At 39.8% G+C, this 19,230-nt stretch overlaps 1 protein-coding gene across 2 annotated transcripts in view; it reads left to right on the plus strand.

Annotated features, from left to right (window-relative positions):
• Nucleotides 1-2,167: 2,167 nt before the first annotated feature.
• The window catches only part of LOC115152437 (pleckstrin homology domain-containing family A member 5), a 103,381-nt gene continuing 86,318 nt past the window's right edge, over nucleotides 2,168-19,230 (plus strand). For both annotated transcript variants that reach the window (XM_029697319.1, XM_029697321.1), the window contains exon 1: nucleotides 2,168-2,456. The gene's annotated coding sequence lies outside the window, so the exon portion shown is untranslated. The remainder of the gene's footprint in view (nucleotides 2,457-19,230) is intronic.

Raw genomic sequence — 19,230 nt, forward strand, 5'->3', positions numbered from 1 at the left:
TACAAATCAGCGTTACAGCCCTGAAATAGTATAATAAATAAGCAAAATCACTCAGCATTTTGTGACAGGGCAGGCACATTGTTGATTCTTGATGTTCAGTTATAGAACTGTTTATTAGTTTTACTATTGTATCGAAATTATTTCTTTGAACCTACAGTACATTCGTTAAAAGATTCAGGTCACAACAATTACATTGCATTGAGCAAATCACTAATTCGGAAAGTTTTCAGACCCCTTGACTTTTTCCACATTTTGTTACGTTACAGCCTTATTCTAAAATGGAGTAAATTGTTTTTTCCCCTCATCAATCTACACACAATACCCCAGAATGACATAGCAAAAACAGAGGTAGAAATGTTTCACATTTATTAAAAATATAAACGGAAATATGACATTTACATAAGTATTCAGACCCTTCCGTCTGGTCACTCTACCATAAAGGCCTGATTGGTGGAGTATTGTAGAGATGGTTGTCCTTCTGGAAGGTTCTCCCATCTTCACAGAGGAACTCTGGAGCTATGTCAGAGTGACCATCGGGTTCTTGGTCACCTCCCTGACCAAGACCCTTCTCCCCCGATTGCTCAGTTTGGCTGGTCGGACAGCTCTAGGAAAAGTCTTGGTAGTTCCAAACTTCTTCCATTTAAGAATGATGGAGGCCACTGTGTTCTTGGGGACCTTCAATGTTGCAGAAATTCTGTTGCCCTTCCCCAGATCTGTGCCTCAACACAATCCTGCCTCGGAGCTATACTGACAATTCCTTCGACCTCATGGCTTGGTTTTTGCTCTGACATGCACTGTCAACAGTGGGACCTTATGTATACAAGTGTGCAGCTTTCCAAATCATGTCCAATCAATTGAATTTACCACAGGTGGACTTCAGTCAAGTTGTAGAAACATCTCAAGGATGATCAATGGAAACAGGATGCACCTTGGCTCAATTTTGAGGCTCATAGCAAAGGTTCTGAAAACTTATGTAAATAACGTATTTCTGTTTTTTAATACATTTGCAAAAATGTATTTTGCTGCAGCGATGTGTCTCTTCAACAGCACCCTCGATTTGGAGGCGGCTTATGGTAGAGAAATGAGCATTCAATTTACTGGCAACAGCTCTGATGGACATTCCTTTAGTCAGCATGCCAATTTCACGCTCCATCAAAACTTGAGACATCTGTGGCATTGTGTTGTGTTACAAAACTGTACATTTTAGAGTGGCCTTTTATTGTCCTCACCACAAGGTGCACATGTTTAATGATCATGCTGTTTAATCAGTTTCAGGTGAATGGATTATATTGGCAAAGGAGCAATACTTACTAAAAGGGATGTAAACACATTTCTGCACAAAATTTGAGCAAAATATGCTTCTTGTGCATATGGAACATTTCTGGGATCTTTTATTTAAGCTCATGAAACATGGGACCAACACTTTACATGTTCCGTTAATATTTTTTTCAGTATAGTTTATATAGTATAGTTTATATGTTATGTCAAGGCAAAAAGAGTCGCACTATTATATTAGATAGTTGAACTTCTATACTCACTGGTTGGGGTGATAGCACAGCAATGGAGTTTGTCATTATTGAGGCTCCTCCCTGCTAATATTGCTGTGAGCAGATTTTTCATCAGAACTCCTTTTTCCTGATTCAAATTCTGGTTCTTTTAACACCTATCTTTCTGTTCTATTAACGTTCCAGTAACACCTTCCTCTCATTCAGGGCGCTAGGTAGCCTAGTGGTTAGAGTGTTGGGCCAGTAACCAAAAGGTTGCTAGATTAAATCCCTGAGCTGACAAGGTAAAAATCTGTCATTCTGCTCCTGATCAAGGCAGTTAACCCACTATTCCTAGGTTTTCAACGTGTTCTTAACTGACTTGCCTAGTTAAATAAAGGTAACAAATATTTTATCTCATCCTGGTTTGACCACAAGCCACTGGGAGCAACTGACTTACAGAAGAGTGCGCTTTAATTCTAAAGAGAATCGGAGGGTGATTATCTCAATGCAGGTTGTGCATCCCCTCACTGGCTCCTGCACACACAGAGACAGTAAATGCTGTTGTAACCGTTTTCTTTGACTCCTCTCTCTTTTCCCTTTGTTTGGATTTGTGCTGAGAGAGAGAACAGAGAGCGAGAGCGCTGGCCACTTTGGTTTGAATAGAGCTCAGCCTGGAGCTGGAAAGTGACGTCACACACCCTGCCTCTCCGGTTTCAGCAGCATTTTCACTCCAGGCTGCAGCCACACCACATGGTACGTGGGCAGGGAGCAAGGCTCCAGGCATCTTGACAGCTGTGACACTTTATTTCCTCACGAGCTCTGTGCCATCATAGTGCACTTCACAGGAGACGCTTCATAGCAACGAACTATCTTTCCACTTGTTATATTTTTTTCCTTGAACTCTTCTACACTGCTGTTTCTCTCCTGCCGACCAACGACTGATGTTCCGTTGATCTGCTCCGCATCTGGGTAAGGGTTTAGAAGATTCTTCTTCGCTAACTGACCGAAGATATTATTGCACCACCTGTCTGGATTGTTTTGTGGAAGCTTTTCATTGTAAGTAGATATGTCATTTTGCAATGCTGGTTTGGCTATTTATGGCGCTGTTTGTGTTTGCATTCGATAGGAATAGCACATTAGTGTAATTGTGTGTGTGATAGATGTAAAATGCGAGTTCAATGTGTAATAGCGATGTTGATGTTGCGGGTCATTTTCACACATTGGCAGTGGTTGAAAAAGTATCCAAATGTCATACTTGATGAAAGTAAAGATACCTTAATAGAAAATGACTCAAGTGAAAGTCACCCAGTAAAATACTATTTGAGTGAAAGTTTAAAAGTATTTGGTTATAGATAAACGTAAGTATCGAACGTAAAAGTAAAAGTATTAATCATTTCAAATGCCTTATATTAAGCAAACCAGACGGCATACTGTTATTGTTATTTTTTTATTTACGGATCGCCAGGGGCACACTCCAACACAGACATCATTTACAAATTAAGCATTTGTGTTTAGTTAGTCCGCCGGATCAGAGGGAGAAGGGATGACCAGGGATGTTCTCTTGATAAGTGTGTGAATTGGACCATTTTCTGTCCTGTATTCAAACTGTAACGATTACTTTTTGGTGTCAGGGAAAATGTATGGAGTAAAAAGTACATTATTTTATTTAGGAATGTAGTGAAGTAGAAGTTGTCAAAGTAAAGTACAGATACCCCCAAAAAACTGTTTTCTCTCTGTCTGAAGGCGAATATAAGAAAACACACACTGTTATCTTTGTTTGCTTAGAGTTTGCATTATGTTTTGTCGATGTCAGTTGCAAAATGTGTTTAGTCCATTGGTGAAAGGTTGTGACTGTTGCTTCTACATTTTGTTTGTATTTTATTACATAGGGATGTCATTAATGTGTCTCAAATGCAAATTAGCAAAGCTGTTATTGGTGTGCCATTTTCAACATTTTCGACCTACTGTGTATTGATGGATAGAGCACATGTGCTCTTGGAATTACAGGAAAAAGTGACTTTTCCCAAACTGCATTCCAAAGCTTTATGGCCTAATCATGTTTTCTTTTGTTTTTCTCTGTGAAAAGCTGGAAGATGTCAGTTATTTACTGTCAATTTGGCCATAATTGCAGCATTAGTTTTCCACCCACTCTCTCTATCTATGCCTCAGATCAATGACCTGAAAAGGGCTTCTCTGATAGTATGGCTGCACCCTCTGTCAATTCAATTCCAGGGGCTTTATTGGCATGGGAAACATATGTTACCATTGCCAAAGCAAGTGAAGTAGATAATAAACAAAAGAGAAATAAACAATAAAAATTAACAGTAAACATTACACTCACAGAAGTTCCAAAATAATAAAGAGATTTCAATTGTCAGTATGTGTATATATACAGTTGTGGCCAAAGGTTTTGAGAATGATAAAAATATACATTTTCACAAAGTTTGTGCTTCAGTGTCTTTAGATATTTTTGTCAGATGTTACTATGGAATACTGAAGTATAATTACAAGTGTTTCATAAGTGTCAAAGGCTTTTATTGACAATTACATGAAGTTGATGCAAAGAGTCAATATTTGCAGTGTTGACCCTTCTTTTTCAAGACCTCTGCAATCCGCCCTGGCATGCTGTCAATTAACTTCTGGGCCACATCCTGACTGATGGCAGCCCATTCTTGCATAATTAATGTTAGGAGTATGTCAGAATTTGTGGGTTTTTGTTTGTCCACCCGCCTCTTGAGGATTGACCACAAGTTCTCAATGGGATTAAGGTCTGGGGAGTTTCCTGGCCATGGACCAAAAATATTGATGTTTTGTTCCCCGAGCCACTTAGTTATCAATTTTGCCTTATGGCAAGGTTCTCCACCATGCTGGAAAAGGCATTGTTTGTCACCAAACTGTTCCTGGATGGTTGGGAGAAGTTGTTCTCGGAGGATGTGTTGGTACCATTCTTTATTCATGGATGTGTTCTTAGGCAAAATTGTGAGTGAGCCCACTCCCTTGGCTGAGAAGCAACCCCACACATGAATGGTCTCAGGATGCATTACTGTTGGCATGACACAGGACTGATGGTAGCGCTCACCTTGTCTTCTCCGGACAAGCTTTTATCCGCATGCCCCAAACAATCGGAAAGGGGATTCATCAGAGAAAATGACTTTACCCCAGTCCTCAGCAATCCAATCCCTGTACCTTTTGCAGAAATTAGTCTATCCCTGATTTTTTTTCCTGGAGAGAAGTGGCTTCTTTGCTGCCCTTCTGGACACCAGGCCATCCTCCAAAGTCTTCGCCTCACTGTGCATGCAGATGCACTCACACCTGCCTGCTGCCATTCCTGAGCAAGCTCTGTACTGGTGGTGCCCCGATCCCGCAGCTGCATCAACTTTAGAAGACGGTCCTGGCGCTTGCTGGACTTTCTTGGGCGCCCTGAAGCCTTCTTCACAACAATTTAACCGCTCTCCTTGAAGTTCTTGATGATCCGATAAATGGTTGATTTAGGTGCAATCTTACTGGCAGCAATATCCTTGCCTGTGAAGCCCTTTTTTGTGCAAAGCAATGATGACGGCACGTGTTTCTTTTCAGTTAACCATGATTGACAGAGGAAGAACAATGATTCCAAGGACTTTGCAATTAATTGAAATTCATCTGATCACTCTTCATAACATTCTGGAGTATATGCAAATTGCCATCATACAAACTGAGGCAGCAGACTTTGTGAAAATTAATATTTGTGTCATTCTCAAAACTTTTGGCCACGACTGTACAGTGTTGTAACGATGTGAAAATGGTTAAAGTACAAAAGGCAAAATAAATAAACATAAATATGGGTTGTATTTACAATGGTGTTTGTTATTCACTTGTTGTCCTTTTCTTTTGGCAACACGTCACAAATCTTGCTTCTGTGATGGCACACTGTGGTATTTCCCCTAGTAGATATGGGAGTTTATCAAAAAATCATTGTGGATCTGTGTAATCTGAGGGAAATATGTCTCATACATTTGGCAGGAGGTTTAGAAGTGCAGCTCAGTTACCACCTCATTTTGTGGGCAGTGTGCACATACGGCAGCCTTTCTCAATAGCAAGGCTATGCTCACTGAATCTGTACATAGTCAAAGCTTTCCTTGCGTCTGGGTCAGTCACAGTGGTCAGGTATTCTGCCACTGTGTACTCTCTGTTTAGGGCCAAATAGCATTATAGTTTGCTCTGTTTTTTGTGAATTCTTTCCAATGTGTCAATTAATTATCTTTTTGTTTTCTCATGATTTGGTTGGGTCTAATTGTGTTGCTGTCCTGGGGCTCTGTGTGGTCTGTTTGTGAACAGAGCATCAGGACCAGCTTGCTCAGGGGACTCTTCTCATCTCTCTTAACTTCTATGGGCTAGGTGGGACGTCAGCGTCCCACTCTGTTCAACAGCCAGTGGAAGAGCGTGGCGCGAAATACAAAACCTCAAATGCTATAATTTCAATATTTCAAACATACGACTATTTTACACCATTTGAAAGATAAGACTCGTTAATCTAACCACATTGTCCGATTTCAAAAAGGCTTTACAGCGAAAGCAAAACATTAGATTATGTTAGGAGAGTACATAGACACAAATAACCACACAGCCATTTTTCAAGCAAGCATATATGTCACAAAAACCCAAAACACAGCTAAATGCAGCACTAACCTTTGATCTTCATCAGATGACACTCCTAGGACATTATGTTATACAATACATGCATGTTTTGTTCAATCAAGTTCATATTTATATAAAAAAACAGCTTTTTACATTGGCGTGTGATGTTCAGAAATTGTATTCCCACCGAAAACTTCCAGTGAATTTACTAAATTACTCATGATAAACGTTGACAAAATACATAACAATTATTTTAAGAATTATAGATACAGAACTCCTTTATGCAATCGCTATGACAGATTTTAAAATAGCTTTTCGGCGAAAGCACATTTTGCAATATTCTGAGTACATAGCTCAGCCATCACGGCTAGCTAATTTGACACCCGCCAAGTTCGGGGCTCACTAAACTCAGAATTAGTATTAGAAAAATTGTATTACCTTTGCTGTTCTTCGTCGGAATGCACTCCCAGGACTGCTACTTCCACAACAAATGTTGTTTTTGTTCCAAATAATCCATAGTTATGTGCAAATACCTTCGTTTTGTTCGTGCGTTCAGGTCACTATCCAAAGGGTAACGTGCATTTCAAGACAAAACATTTAAAAATGTTCCATTACCGTACTTAGAAGCATGTCAAACGCTGTTTAAAATACATTTTTATGGTATTTTTCTCGTAAAATAGCGATAATATTCCAACCGGACAATGCTGTATTCATTCAAAAGGAAGAGAAAAAAGCGTGCATTATTTAGTGTTTTACGTTGTACACAGAGGATATTTTTTCAGAATTCCGCATGCAAAGTCTCAATTTGGTGTTTGTCCCATTTTGTGAATTCTTGGTTGGTGAGCAGACCCCAGAATTCACAACCATAAAGGGTTCTATAACTGATTCAAGTATTTTTTGCCAGATCCTAATTGGTATGTCGAATGTTCCTTTTGATGGCATAGAAGGCCCTTCTTGCCTTGTCTCTCAGATCGTTCACAGCTTTGTGGAAGTTACCTGTGGCGCTGATGTTTAGGCCAAGGTGTATATATAGTTTTTTGTGTGCTCCAGGGCAACGGTGTCTAGATGGAATTGGTATTTGTGGTCCTGGCGACTGGATCTTTTTTGGAACAGCATTATTTTGTCTTACTGAGATTTAGTGTTGGGGCCCGGGTCTGGCAGAATCTGTGCAGAAGATCCAGGTGCTGCTGTGACCCTCCTTGGTTGGTGACAGAAGCACCAGATCATCAGCAAACAGTAGACATTTGACTTCAGATTCTAGTAGGGTGAGGCCGACTGCTACAGACTGTTCTAGTGCCTTCTCTCTCTTTCTCTCCCCCCATCTCTCTGCCCAGCCAGTCAGCAACATGTGGTTGGTTGATCATCAAATCTCTGTTATCATTTGAGGCAATAGTTGAGAAACTAGTTCCTCATGGTCGTGTGTGTGTGTGTATTTAGCCAGATGTGTCGTCACAAGTTTTCCTTAAAAAAGTTTAAAATAGCTTTAATTTTAAGGAGTGTACCCACTACATGACCTTGTCCTTCTTTTTGACCATAACTAGTTTTTGTAAATATAGAGTTGGAAACCCGATGACTATTTGAATCATAAATTGCTAATAGAGCCAGACTGATTTATCGGTGGATTAGAGTCCGACTGATTTAGCGGTTGACGGATATTATTGGCTGATATTAGCCTTTTACTGAAGTAGGCTATTTATATCGCAATTAATCCACCAAAAAGGAGTGATATAAGATGCAGAGAAAACGCTCTGAAAATAATACGTTCTTCATAGAATATTCCATTTTTTCTACATTTAATGATTTATCTTGAATAAGGCTCACTTTACATGGCTATAAGCCTACATTGCCTTGGCGCGCTACAGCAAGACTGAACACTATCACTCAACACAACTACACCGGTCGGAGAGGAGAGTGAACTTCTGGGAACTAAGTGAGTGTTTTTTATGTTATCCAGAGCATTGGTGACTGCAACTGTGCTGCTGGCAACAATCTTGTTAGGGATAGGGGGCAGTATTTGCACGGCTGGATAAAAAACGTACCCAATTTAATCTGGTTACTACTCCTGCCCAGTAAATAGAATATGCATATAATTAGTAGATATGGATAGAAAACACTCTAAAGTTTCTAAAACTGTTTGAATGGTGTCTGTGAGTATAACAGAACTCATATGGCAAGCCAAAACCTGAGAAGATTCCAAGCAGGAAGTGGAAATCTGATTTGTGGAATCACCTTCAACACTTTGCCTATGTAACACACCATGAGTTAGGATTCATTTAGCACTTCCTAAGGCTTCCACTAGATGTCAACAGTCTTTACAAAGTGGTTTGAGTGTTCTCCTGTAAAAACTGACCGAACGAGAGGCCTGGAAAGTTGGTCATAGGCGGATGGTCATGTCTACTATGACGCGCATGCGTGTGGAGACCCTTTCTTTCCAAAATGTTTTATAAAACAATGCAGTCATCCGCCTTGAATATTATTGAAGTTCTGATTGAAAAAGCCCCTAAAGACTTATGCTATACAACGTTTGACATGTTTGAACGAACGTAAATATTTTTTTTTGCTCTTTCGTGGTGACAAGTCCCACGGGCTTCGGTACATTTTGAGTAGCCTACAGAACGTGCTAACAAGAAGGAGCTATTGGGACATAAATTATTAACTTTTTCGAACAAAACTACATTTGTTGTGGACCTGGGATCCCTGGAAGTGCCTTCTGATGAAGATAATCAAAGGTAAGGGAATATTTACAATAGTATATTTGATTTTAGATGGTTCCAAGATGGCGCTAACATGTATCGCCTAGCCTATTTTTCTTAGCATAGCACCCCGTTTATTGCAAAGTGTGATTTCCCAGTAAAGTTATTTTGAAATCTGGCAATGCGGTTGCATTCACGAGATGTTAATCTATAATTCTTTGAATGACAATATTATAATTTACCAATGTTTTCGAATAGTAATTTTGTAAATTGTAGCGCTGATTCACCGGCAGCATTTGAGGGAATATATTTTCTGAATTTCACCGCCTCTGTAAAATGCTGTTTTTGGATATAAATATGAACTTGATGGAACAAAAAATGCATGTATTGTCTAACATAATGTCCTCGGAGTGTCATCTGATGAAGATTGTCAAAGGTTAGTGCATCATTTTAGCTGGTTTTCTGCTTTTGGTGACGCCTGTCTTTGCATTGACAAAACATTACACACAGCTATTTTCAATGTACTGTCCTAACATAATCTAACTTCATGCTTTTGCCGTAAAGCCTTTTTGAAATTGGACAACGTGGTTAGATTAAGGAGATGTTTATCTTTCAAAGGGTGTAAGATAGTTGATCGTTTGAGAAATGTAAATTATTTGATTTATTCTGTTTTGAATTTCGCGCGTTGTATCTTGTCTAGCAATCCCGTAATCGGGATCCGAATGTGAAGGGGTATCCCCAACAGGTTTTAATTACATTTTTTTGCCAACGTTTACTGACACCGGCCATATTCCACGAGTGTTGAGCATTCATAAATTTGTCAATTATTCTGCGCTCTGGCACACTCAGACGAGAGTGCTCTGAAATTGGAGTAGATAGCCAGAGAGAATTTATCAGCTACGTCTATTGACAGTTGTCGCAGTGACATGAACATTCTATTAAAATGGTTACTTGCATAGCAGTCTTTTGTTTCGACATGTAGATAGCTAGCTAAACAATGAACCATAATCCCAACTAATAACGTTACTATCCTGCATGAATCTGCAGGTAGCTAACCAACCAGGTTCAATGTTAGCTAGCTAACATTAGGCTATAACTAGCAATGCGAATGGCTCTGAGATACAAATAATATAACTTTACAGATCATAAACCTTCCCTGTGGCTCAGTTGATAGAGCATGGTGTGTGCAGCGCCAGGGTTGTGGGTTCGATTCCCACGGGGGGCCAGTACAAAAAATAAATAAATGCATGAAATGTATGTATTCACTACTGTAAGTCGCTCTGGATAAGAGCGTCTGCTAAATGATTAAAATGTAAATGTAAATAAACATAACATTAGCTAGTGAGCCAGCCAGCTAACGTTAGCTTGCTAGCTAGCAGTACATTTTCATTTGAAATGAAAATACTTTCTGACTAAATGAGAAATGTGTAATATCTGAAAATGTAGCTAGCTAGACTATCGTACCCATATACATGGATGGACGCTTCTCTCTCTCTGTCACGGATGCCATGTTTGCCCTTAGTTCGAAGATGTAATCCGGAGACAGGTGTTTTATATATCAGCCTTCTGTGTGTTTTCTTTTCGACTCCATCTGCATATTTGCAATCAAACTGCAGAATCTTTTCTATCTCCTTAGCTATCACACTCTAATTCTACTGATTTCAAAACTCGGTCCTCCAGAAAGTGGAGAGCAACAGTTCTACTACGTGAAATCTTTCAAAAAAGCTAATGTTATAGACAGAAGCGCGCTACATGGCAGACCAATCCGAACTCATCTCTCAGCATGTCCAGCCAACTCATTATCTCAGCAAATAATGGCTAGTGGGAAGGTTGCTAACATTTTCTGTGGCAAAACCAACTAGGCACGTAATTTAACAATTTTGCTCGTATTTGCATATGGCATACACATTTTTTATTAAGGCACATGAATGTTCACATGTTCCAGAAGGAATTTCTGCCAAAGTTTACATTTAAATGGCTCTCCTGGGAAGTAGTGATGCGCAACATATGCATCATTTCCTGAAACGAGTCACATATACGTTTACGTGAATATTCATGGTTGGGTGTCGTGACACAGTGAATGCTATGCCCAAATGTAAAGCAAGTCCTGTGCTAAGAATGTTCAACTCTGTGGTAACGTTAACCTCTCTGGGCACGTTGTGTTAGCTAATCCAAGTTTATCATTTAACGTTACAGCCATTAAGTGATGACCGCGAAATCCAGTTTGTTATATTTGCTCTTTGCGAAGGGTATTCTTCAAGCTCTGTCATTCAAATGTTTTCAGAGACACTAAAAATGTAGCAAGTTACAAAGTATCTCTTCGTAGCTACATTTTGATGTATGGGTTGTCACTTTTCAGGGACTGGTCCAAATTCATGTTTCGCCACCCCATCTAGCCAGCTAACTAGCTGTGTAAAAGTACTTGACGCTGTTCATTGACGGTTAGGGCTATCCGGAATCCTTGGGATGTCCCTACTCTAAACCCTAACCTTAACCCTTACCTTAACTATTTTAAATGTCAATGGTGTAGGGACGTCCCAAGGATCCCCGATAGCAAGGACTGTTCACCGAGGAAGTGCTTGGGGCGAGAGGCAGCGCTGTGGCAACGGTGAATCTGTGATTGATGTTTTTCCTTTCAAGTGACAACTACCAGAAATTCGCTGGCTACAGCCCTGCAATCGATAAAACATGGCTAAATACCAATACATTAAGAACATGTCCTATGTTTTTTTTCTTCACATGGCTAGCATGAGGCAGCTCAGTCTTCAGAGCTTAAGCCCAGGCATCGCAGGACATTTTTTAGATTTTGCTTCCATCTGTCAATTTTCAAATTTTGGGATATTTTGCAACTATAACTTCCATACATTCATAAAATGTACAAATAAATTGGCAATAATGTAAACTCTTTTTCAGGACCCTGTCTTTCAAAGATACTTCATAAAAATCCAAATAACTTCACAGATCTTCATTGTAAAAGGTTTCAACACTGTTTCCCATGCTTGTTCAATGAACCATAAACAATTAATGAACATGCACCTGTGGAAAGGTTGTTAAGACACTAACAGCTTACAGACGGTAGGCAATTAAGGTCACAGTTTTGAAAACTTAGGACACTGAAGAGGCCTTTCTACTGACTCTGAAAAACACCAAAAGAAAGATGCCCAGGGTCCCTGCTCATCTGCGTGAACGTGCCTTAGGCATGCTGCAAGGAGGCATGAGGACTGCAGATGTGGCCAGGCCAATAAATTGCAATGTGAGACGCCTAAGACAGCGCTACAAGGAGACAGGACAGACAGCTGATCATCCTCGCAGTGGCAGACCACGTGTAACAACACCTGCACAGGATCGATACATCCGAACATCTCACCTGAAGGACAGGTACAGGATGGCAACAACAACTGCCCGAGTTACACCAGGAACGCACAATCCCTCCATCAGTGCTCAGACTGTCCGCAATAGGCTGAGAGAGGCTGGACTGAGGGCTTGTAGCTCTATTGTAAGTCAGGTCCTCACCAGACATCACCGCAACAACGTCACCTATGGACACAAACCCACCGTCGCTGGACCAGACAGGACTGGCAAAAAGTGCTCTTCACTGACGAGTCACGGTTTTGTCTCACCAGGTGTGATGGTCGGATTTGCGTTTATTGTCGAACGAATGAGTGTTACACCGAGGCCTGTACTCTGGAGCGGGATCGATTTGGAGGTGGAGGGTCTGTCATGGTCTGGGGCGGTGTGTCACAGCATCATTGGCCTGAGCTTGTTGTCATTGCAGGCAATCTTTACGCTGTGCGTTACAGGGAAGACATCCTCCTCCCTCATGTGGTACCCTTCCTGCAGGCTCATCCTGACATGACCCTTCAGCATGACAATGCCACCAGCCATACTGCTCATTCTGTGCATGATTTCCTGCAAGACAGGAATGTCAGTGTTCTGCCATGGCCAGCAAAAGGCTCGGATCTCAATCCCATTGAGCACGTCTGGGACCTGTTGGATCGGAAGGTGAGGACTCGGGCCATTCCCCCCAGAAATGTCCGGGAGCTTGCAGGTGCCTTGGTGGAAGAGGGGGGTAACATCTCACAGCAAGAACTGGCAAATCTGATGCAGTCCATAAGGAGGAGATGCACTGCAGTACTTAATGCAGCTGTTAGTCACACCAGATACTGACTGTTACTTTTGATTTTGTTCAGGGACACATTATTCCATTTCTGTTAGTCACATGTCTGTGGTCTCAGCTGTTGAATCTTGTTATGTTCATACAAATATTTACACATGTTAAGTTTGCTGAAAATAAACGCAATTGACAGTGAGAGGACGTTTCTTTGTTTGCTGAGTTTATATACCGTAATTTCCGGACTATTAAGCGCACCTGAAAATAAGCCGCACCCACTGAATTAAAAAAAATATATTATTTTGAACATAAATAAGCCGCACATGTCTATAAGCCGCAGGTGCCTACCGGTACATTGAATCAAATGAACTTTACACAGGCTTTAACGAAACACGGCTTGTAACAAAAATAAATAGGCTTTAACGAAACACGGCTTGTAACAAAAATAAATAGGCTTTAACGAAACACGGCTTGTAACAAAAAATTCAAAATTCAAAATTAGCAGTAAGCTTTAGTTGTCTTTTTGCAATGAGTCAATTCCTCACGCTGCTGTTTCCAACGTCTTATCATCGACTCATTAAGACCAAGTTCGCGTGCAGCAGCTCTATTTCCTTTTCCAACAGCCAGATCAATCGCCTTCAACTTGAAAGCTGCATCATATGCATTTCTCCGTGTCTTTGCCATGATGAGGGTGACAAAATGACTACCGTAATCAGAATGATGGGAAGTTTGAGAGCGGTCGATTTAATCTAAACGGTAAACAAAAAAGTTGTTTGACCTTAACCCGTTCGGCAATTTCATTGGTCTAATGAAAGCTTCATGCCGCCAAAAAACTGAGCACGTCACAGAATGTGTTTTTTTGGAGAAAAACATTTGAAAGCGGGAAAAATCCATATATTAGCCGCGTCATTGTTTAAGCTGCGAGGTTCAAAGCCTGGGAAGAAAGTTGCGGCTTATAGTCCGGAATTTACGGTAAATACTTTATTTGTATCATTTTATCCCAACTCCGTCAACTACACCTACCATAAATGTCATTCTTGATAGAACTTTAACTGCTATTTTTAAAATGCTCCATGTTGAATCATATATCATTCAAAGCTTGTTTTCCGGAGCATATCGTTAGCTAGTCCATACATGGCTATATCCTTTGTAGACATAGTGCTTCGTGCTGGAATATGAGTAATTTTCTGACATCCGATTGGTTACTGGCATTTAAAGGCCCTTCCGGCAACCTGATTGGTTAAAATGCCTCACGTGCTGCACAGCACTTTCTTGTTTGAAAATATCTCCCGCGAAGAATCCACGTAAAGAGAGAAAATGAGACAATCTCTAAGAATATACACACACTATGTGAATAAAAATAGGCAATCTCAGTTAGCCAATGCGAGAAAAGCAGTGAATGAAATAAAAAAAATTGCCTGATCAGCAAAGAAGGTTGCCGGCAGCAGCACGTTGTGGAGCAAATTAGTTAAGATGAAGATGACAACTAGCATAGATCAACCAGACAGCAGACAGCCAACAGTGGCTTTTATTCTGCGTCACAAATAAACCAAGTCCAGTGTCTGAACACTGGACTGAAAATCACCGTAGACCCCACCAACCAGTGATTATGTAATTCTGTCATGATAGAATGTGCAGACTGTGAAGGTGATCGTGATGAATTTAGGAGGAGTGTTTACACTTCCTCCAGGAGTGCTCCAGGGGAGATGTGGCATTTGATATAAATGTGAGGATGGTTCCTCCAGCCCATGAACTTGGACACAGGTTATGCAGCTCTAAAGAATATAAGCAACGGGATTTGCATCTCAGCTCATATCAGAGACATGGCAGGAGAGTGACAGGCAAATAAGAGAGAGTGGCCCATTATTGTCAGGTGACTTGATGTGTATATAGAATATTTATTTCAGTTAAGACTAATGTCGACAGACATAATTACCTTTTCCCCCCACTTTAGTTGCAGAGATTCAGAGAGGGCTACAGTCAATGGAGAGTGCTACAAAGATAATTAGAAGAGCATACGCAGATATAGAACCAGACATACAGTGGGGGGAAAAAAATCAATTTATAACATTTTTGACATGTGTTTTTCTGGATATTTTTGTTGTTATTCTGTCCCTCACTGTTCAAATAAACCTACCATTAAAATTATAGACTGATCATTTCTTTATCAGTGGGCAAACGTACAAAATCAGCAGGGGATCAAAATACTTTTCCCCCCACTGTAGCAGAGTTGCTGATGGAGGATGAGGATGCCATCATAGACATTAATGTATCCTTCGAGGGCACTTGGTACAAGAGAGGATTCACTTCCAACTACAGGATAGGTGTGTGCATTGGTGCTGGTACAAGCGAGCCATAGAAAATGGTGAAGATCCACCCTGTCAATAAAACCTTGGAGGCCATATATTTTTTAATAGAGAGGTTGCCCAGAAAATGGTACATGTATATTATAGGATATCAAATGATAACCTCCTCAAAATAATGTAGCTTGGAGGAACCCAGAATTCATATGACTCTCTGAACTCTGTAATATGGTCGCAATGCCCCAAAACTGTCTTGGTGGGCAAAAGCCACATTGACGGAGCAGCCTGTATGGCAGTAGCCACGTTCAATGAGGGAGCTGCTATATCAAATGCGATGAACAAATTGTGGCTTGACAGCACTTTGGTGACACTGGAAGCAATCAGAGAGGAGTTGTGAGAACTGATGCTGCTTCAATGGAGTGGGCCAAGTGTAAGCGCAGGTCCCATGACACAGTCAAGAAAGTCAAAGAGGGCCTTACATATGGGGCAGGCATAGCTGATTAATGTTCTGCACATTTCAACAGCTATACAAAATCATTGTATGTGACTGTTACGTGAATTAAGTTATCAATGTTCTTAAACCGAACTTCAATTAAACTACTCAGTCTGCCCCCTCCCCCCCCCCCCCCCCCCCCCCAGAGTGTGTAAGATTCTGGTTGAATGAAGCAGCCGGACAGCCAGCCCACAAGGGTCAAAACGTTTATTTATGAGAGCTCTGAAAATCCTTACAATGTACAAAGCCTTTTATATTAACACACACACACTAACTTACATCAGTAGAGAACTCCACCCAGCTTTAGGTGGCTGTATTTTTTCACAGTACCCAGACCACCTGTCTCCTTATCTTTTGCCAGCCTAACTGTTCCCAGGCCGTTGTTTCTCTCCCTAACTTAAGGAGGCCTCTTCTCCTGTTCCTTTCCCAAGGTTGTCTTATCAACTCTGCCTCCCTCGTTTTGAAGTGGTACCAGTGTCTTACTCACACACAGTATTGCAATATAGTTTTTAACCCATTATTATAGCCTTATTTCAAATACATTTCAACAGGTTATAAGGTTTCTGAGTGAAATCATTTAGTCAAACCTTTAATCATATAATTTCCATTACAGTGACAAATTGAGAAAAGTAGGAGAATTTTCCCAAAACTGCATATTTGCCCAACAGACCAGTATTCAAAACATATGCTCTATTAATTGAAACAAATGTATTAAACATGCTTATGTATTTGCAAAAGGTATATTTGATGTTTATTTGTCAGTTTAGAAGTGATACATGAATACTAGCTTAATTAATGTGACTTAAATGGTCATATTTATGGGAAGTACATTTTAATTACATTAGCTTATTTTATTGGCCATTTTATAAAAATGACATGTTCCCGGTGTGCCAATTCATTCACATTATTCCACACACAGGTTCTTAGGTCTTATAGTCAGACTTTTACAGAGGCTTTTTTTAATATCTTGTATCGTTTTGATTTTAAGTGTCATTTTATGTGTAAATATAGTCAAAATATGCATCTGTCAAACATGTGAATAGTGTTTTTTAAATAATTCCATGAAATTACAATATTTTGATGAACTGATCTGTAAAAGACTTACCATTGAGTGTCTTACCACAATAAAACAAACATTCTGCCTTGAAGAAATGTGTTGAAAAACAGATTCTCGTAATATGCAAATAAGCACATATTTAATGAGGGGTTGCCTAATTTGCATTTATGTATATATTTTTTTATAAATAAAACTTGTAATACAATAATATCTTGTATTTATGTATACTTTCAACTGGTAAAGTTTCAGTCTGATGAGAGTAAAGGAAAAACAATCCTATTAGCCTGTGGTGCATAGTTAAGCTACGTTTCACTAGAGTAACACACAGTTTTCCATGAAAAAATATTTTCTTTCTGGTGCTTCTAAATTTGATATGGTGCTTACGTTAATATTCTTTCCTCAAAATTAAGAAACCAGATTTCAGAGTATTTTTGTAAGGCTGTTTTAAGCACAATCCATACAATTTTTTAATTTTTTTTCATTCCAGGCATAATAATAGATTTATCAGCAGATGCTGTATATCAGTTATCAGTGAATATTTCCACTCTAAAATTGGTATTGGATCCAAAAATACCATATTGGTCGGGCTTTAATTGCTATACAATTTGTGCTGCCTGCCTTCTGTCTCTAGGTCATCAGTTTGAGTTTTGTGGTTTCCTGAGCAGTGATGTGGAGCTGGGTTCTGGCTGGCACAGTGATCTTGAACCAGCTAAGTCCGAAGGAAACCCTGGGTGTACATGTCGTTTTGTGTGTATAGTACCAGTCAAAGGTTTGGACACACCTACTAATTCAAGGGTTTTTCTTTATTTTTAGTATTTTATACATTGTAGAATGCAGACATCAAAACTATGAAATAACACATATGGAAACATGTAGTAACCAAAAAAGTGTTTAACAAATCTAAATATATTTTACACAGCGTTGTACGAGATCTTCAGTTTCAAGGCAATTTCTCGCATGGAATAGCCTTAATTTCTCAGAACAAGAATAGGCGGACGAGTTTGAGAAGAAAGGTCTTTGTTTCTGGCCATTTTCAGCCTGTAATTGAATCCACAACAGCTGATGCTCCAGATACTCAACTAGTCTAAAGAATGCCAGTTTTATTGCTTCTTTAAATCAGTAACAGTTTTCAGCTGTGCTAACATAATTGCAAAAGGGTTTTCTAATGATCAATTAGCCTTTTAAAATGATAAACTTGGATCAGCTAACACAACGTACCATTGGAACACAGCAGTGATGGTTGCTGAAAATGGGCCTGTACACCTATGTAGATATTCCATTAATACATCTAGACGTTCCGCTAGCGGAACACCTGCTCCAATATCCAATGATAGGTGTGGCGCGAATTACAAATTCCTCAAAAATCCCAAAACTTCAATTTTTCAAACATATGACTATTTTACACCATTTTAAAGACAAGACTCTCCTTTATCTAACTACACTGTCCGATTTCAAAAAGGCTTTACAGCGAAAGCAAAACATTAGATTATGTCAGCAGAGTACCCAGCCAGAAATAATCAGACACCCATTTTTCAAGCTAGCATATAATGTCACAAAAACCAAAACCACAGCTAAATGCAGCACTAACCTTTGATGATCTTCATCAGATGACACTCCTAGGACATTATGTTATACAATACATGCATGTTTTGTTCAATCAAGTTCATATTTATATCAAAAACCATCATTTTACATTAGCATGTGACGTTCAGAACTAGCATTCCCACCGAACACCTCCGGTGAATTTACTAAATTACTCACGATAAACGTTCACAAAAAACATAACAATTATTTTAAGAATTATAGCTACAGAACTCCTTTATGCAATCGCAGTGTCCGATTTTAAAATAGCTTTTCGGTGAAAGCACATTTTGCAATATTCTGAGTAGATAGCCCGGCCATCATGGCTAGCAATTTTGACACCCACCAAGTTTGGTACTAACCAAACTCAGATTTACTATAAGAAAAATTTGATTACCTTTGCTGTTCTTCGTCAGAATGCACTCCCAGGACTTCTGCTTCAATAACAAATGATGGTTTGGTTCCAAATAATCCATAGTTATATCCAAATAGCGGCGTTTTGTTTGTGTGTTCAAGACACTATCCGAAGGGTAAAGAAGGGTGACGCGCCCGACGCGTTTCGTGACAAAAAAATTCTAAATATTCCATTACCATACTTCGAAGCATGTCATCCGCTGTTTAAAATCAATTTTTATGCGATTTTTCTCGTAAAAAAGCGATAATATTCCGACCGGGAAACCCTGTTTTCGTTCAAAGATGGAAAAATTAAAACATGGTGTCGGCTCGTGCACGCGCCCCCAGTCTCATTGTTCTCAGATCGACCACTATCCAAATGCGCTACTGTTTTTCAGCCATGGCCTGCAAAGTCATCATTCAACGTTCTGGCGCCTTCTGAGAGCCTATGGGAGCGTTAGAAAATGTCACGTTATGCCAGAGATCCCGTGTTTTGGA

The sequence above is a fragment of the Salmo trutta genome, chromosome 17 (assembly GCF_901001165.1).
Source record: "Salmo trutta chromosome 17, fSalTru1.1, whole genome shotgun sequence".
Lineage (NCBI taxonomy): Eukaryota > Metazoa > Chordata > Actinopteri > Salmoniformes > Salmonidae > Salmo > Salmo trutta.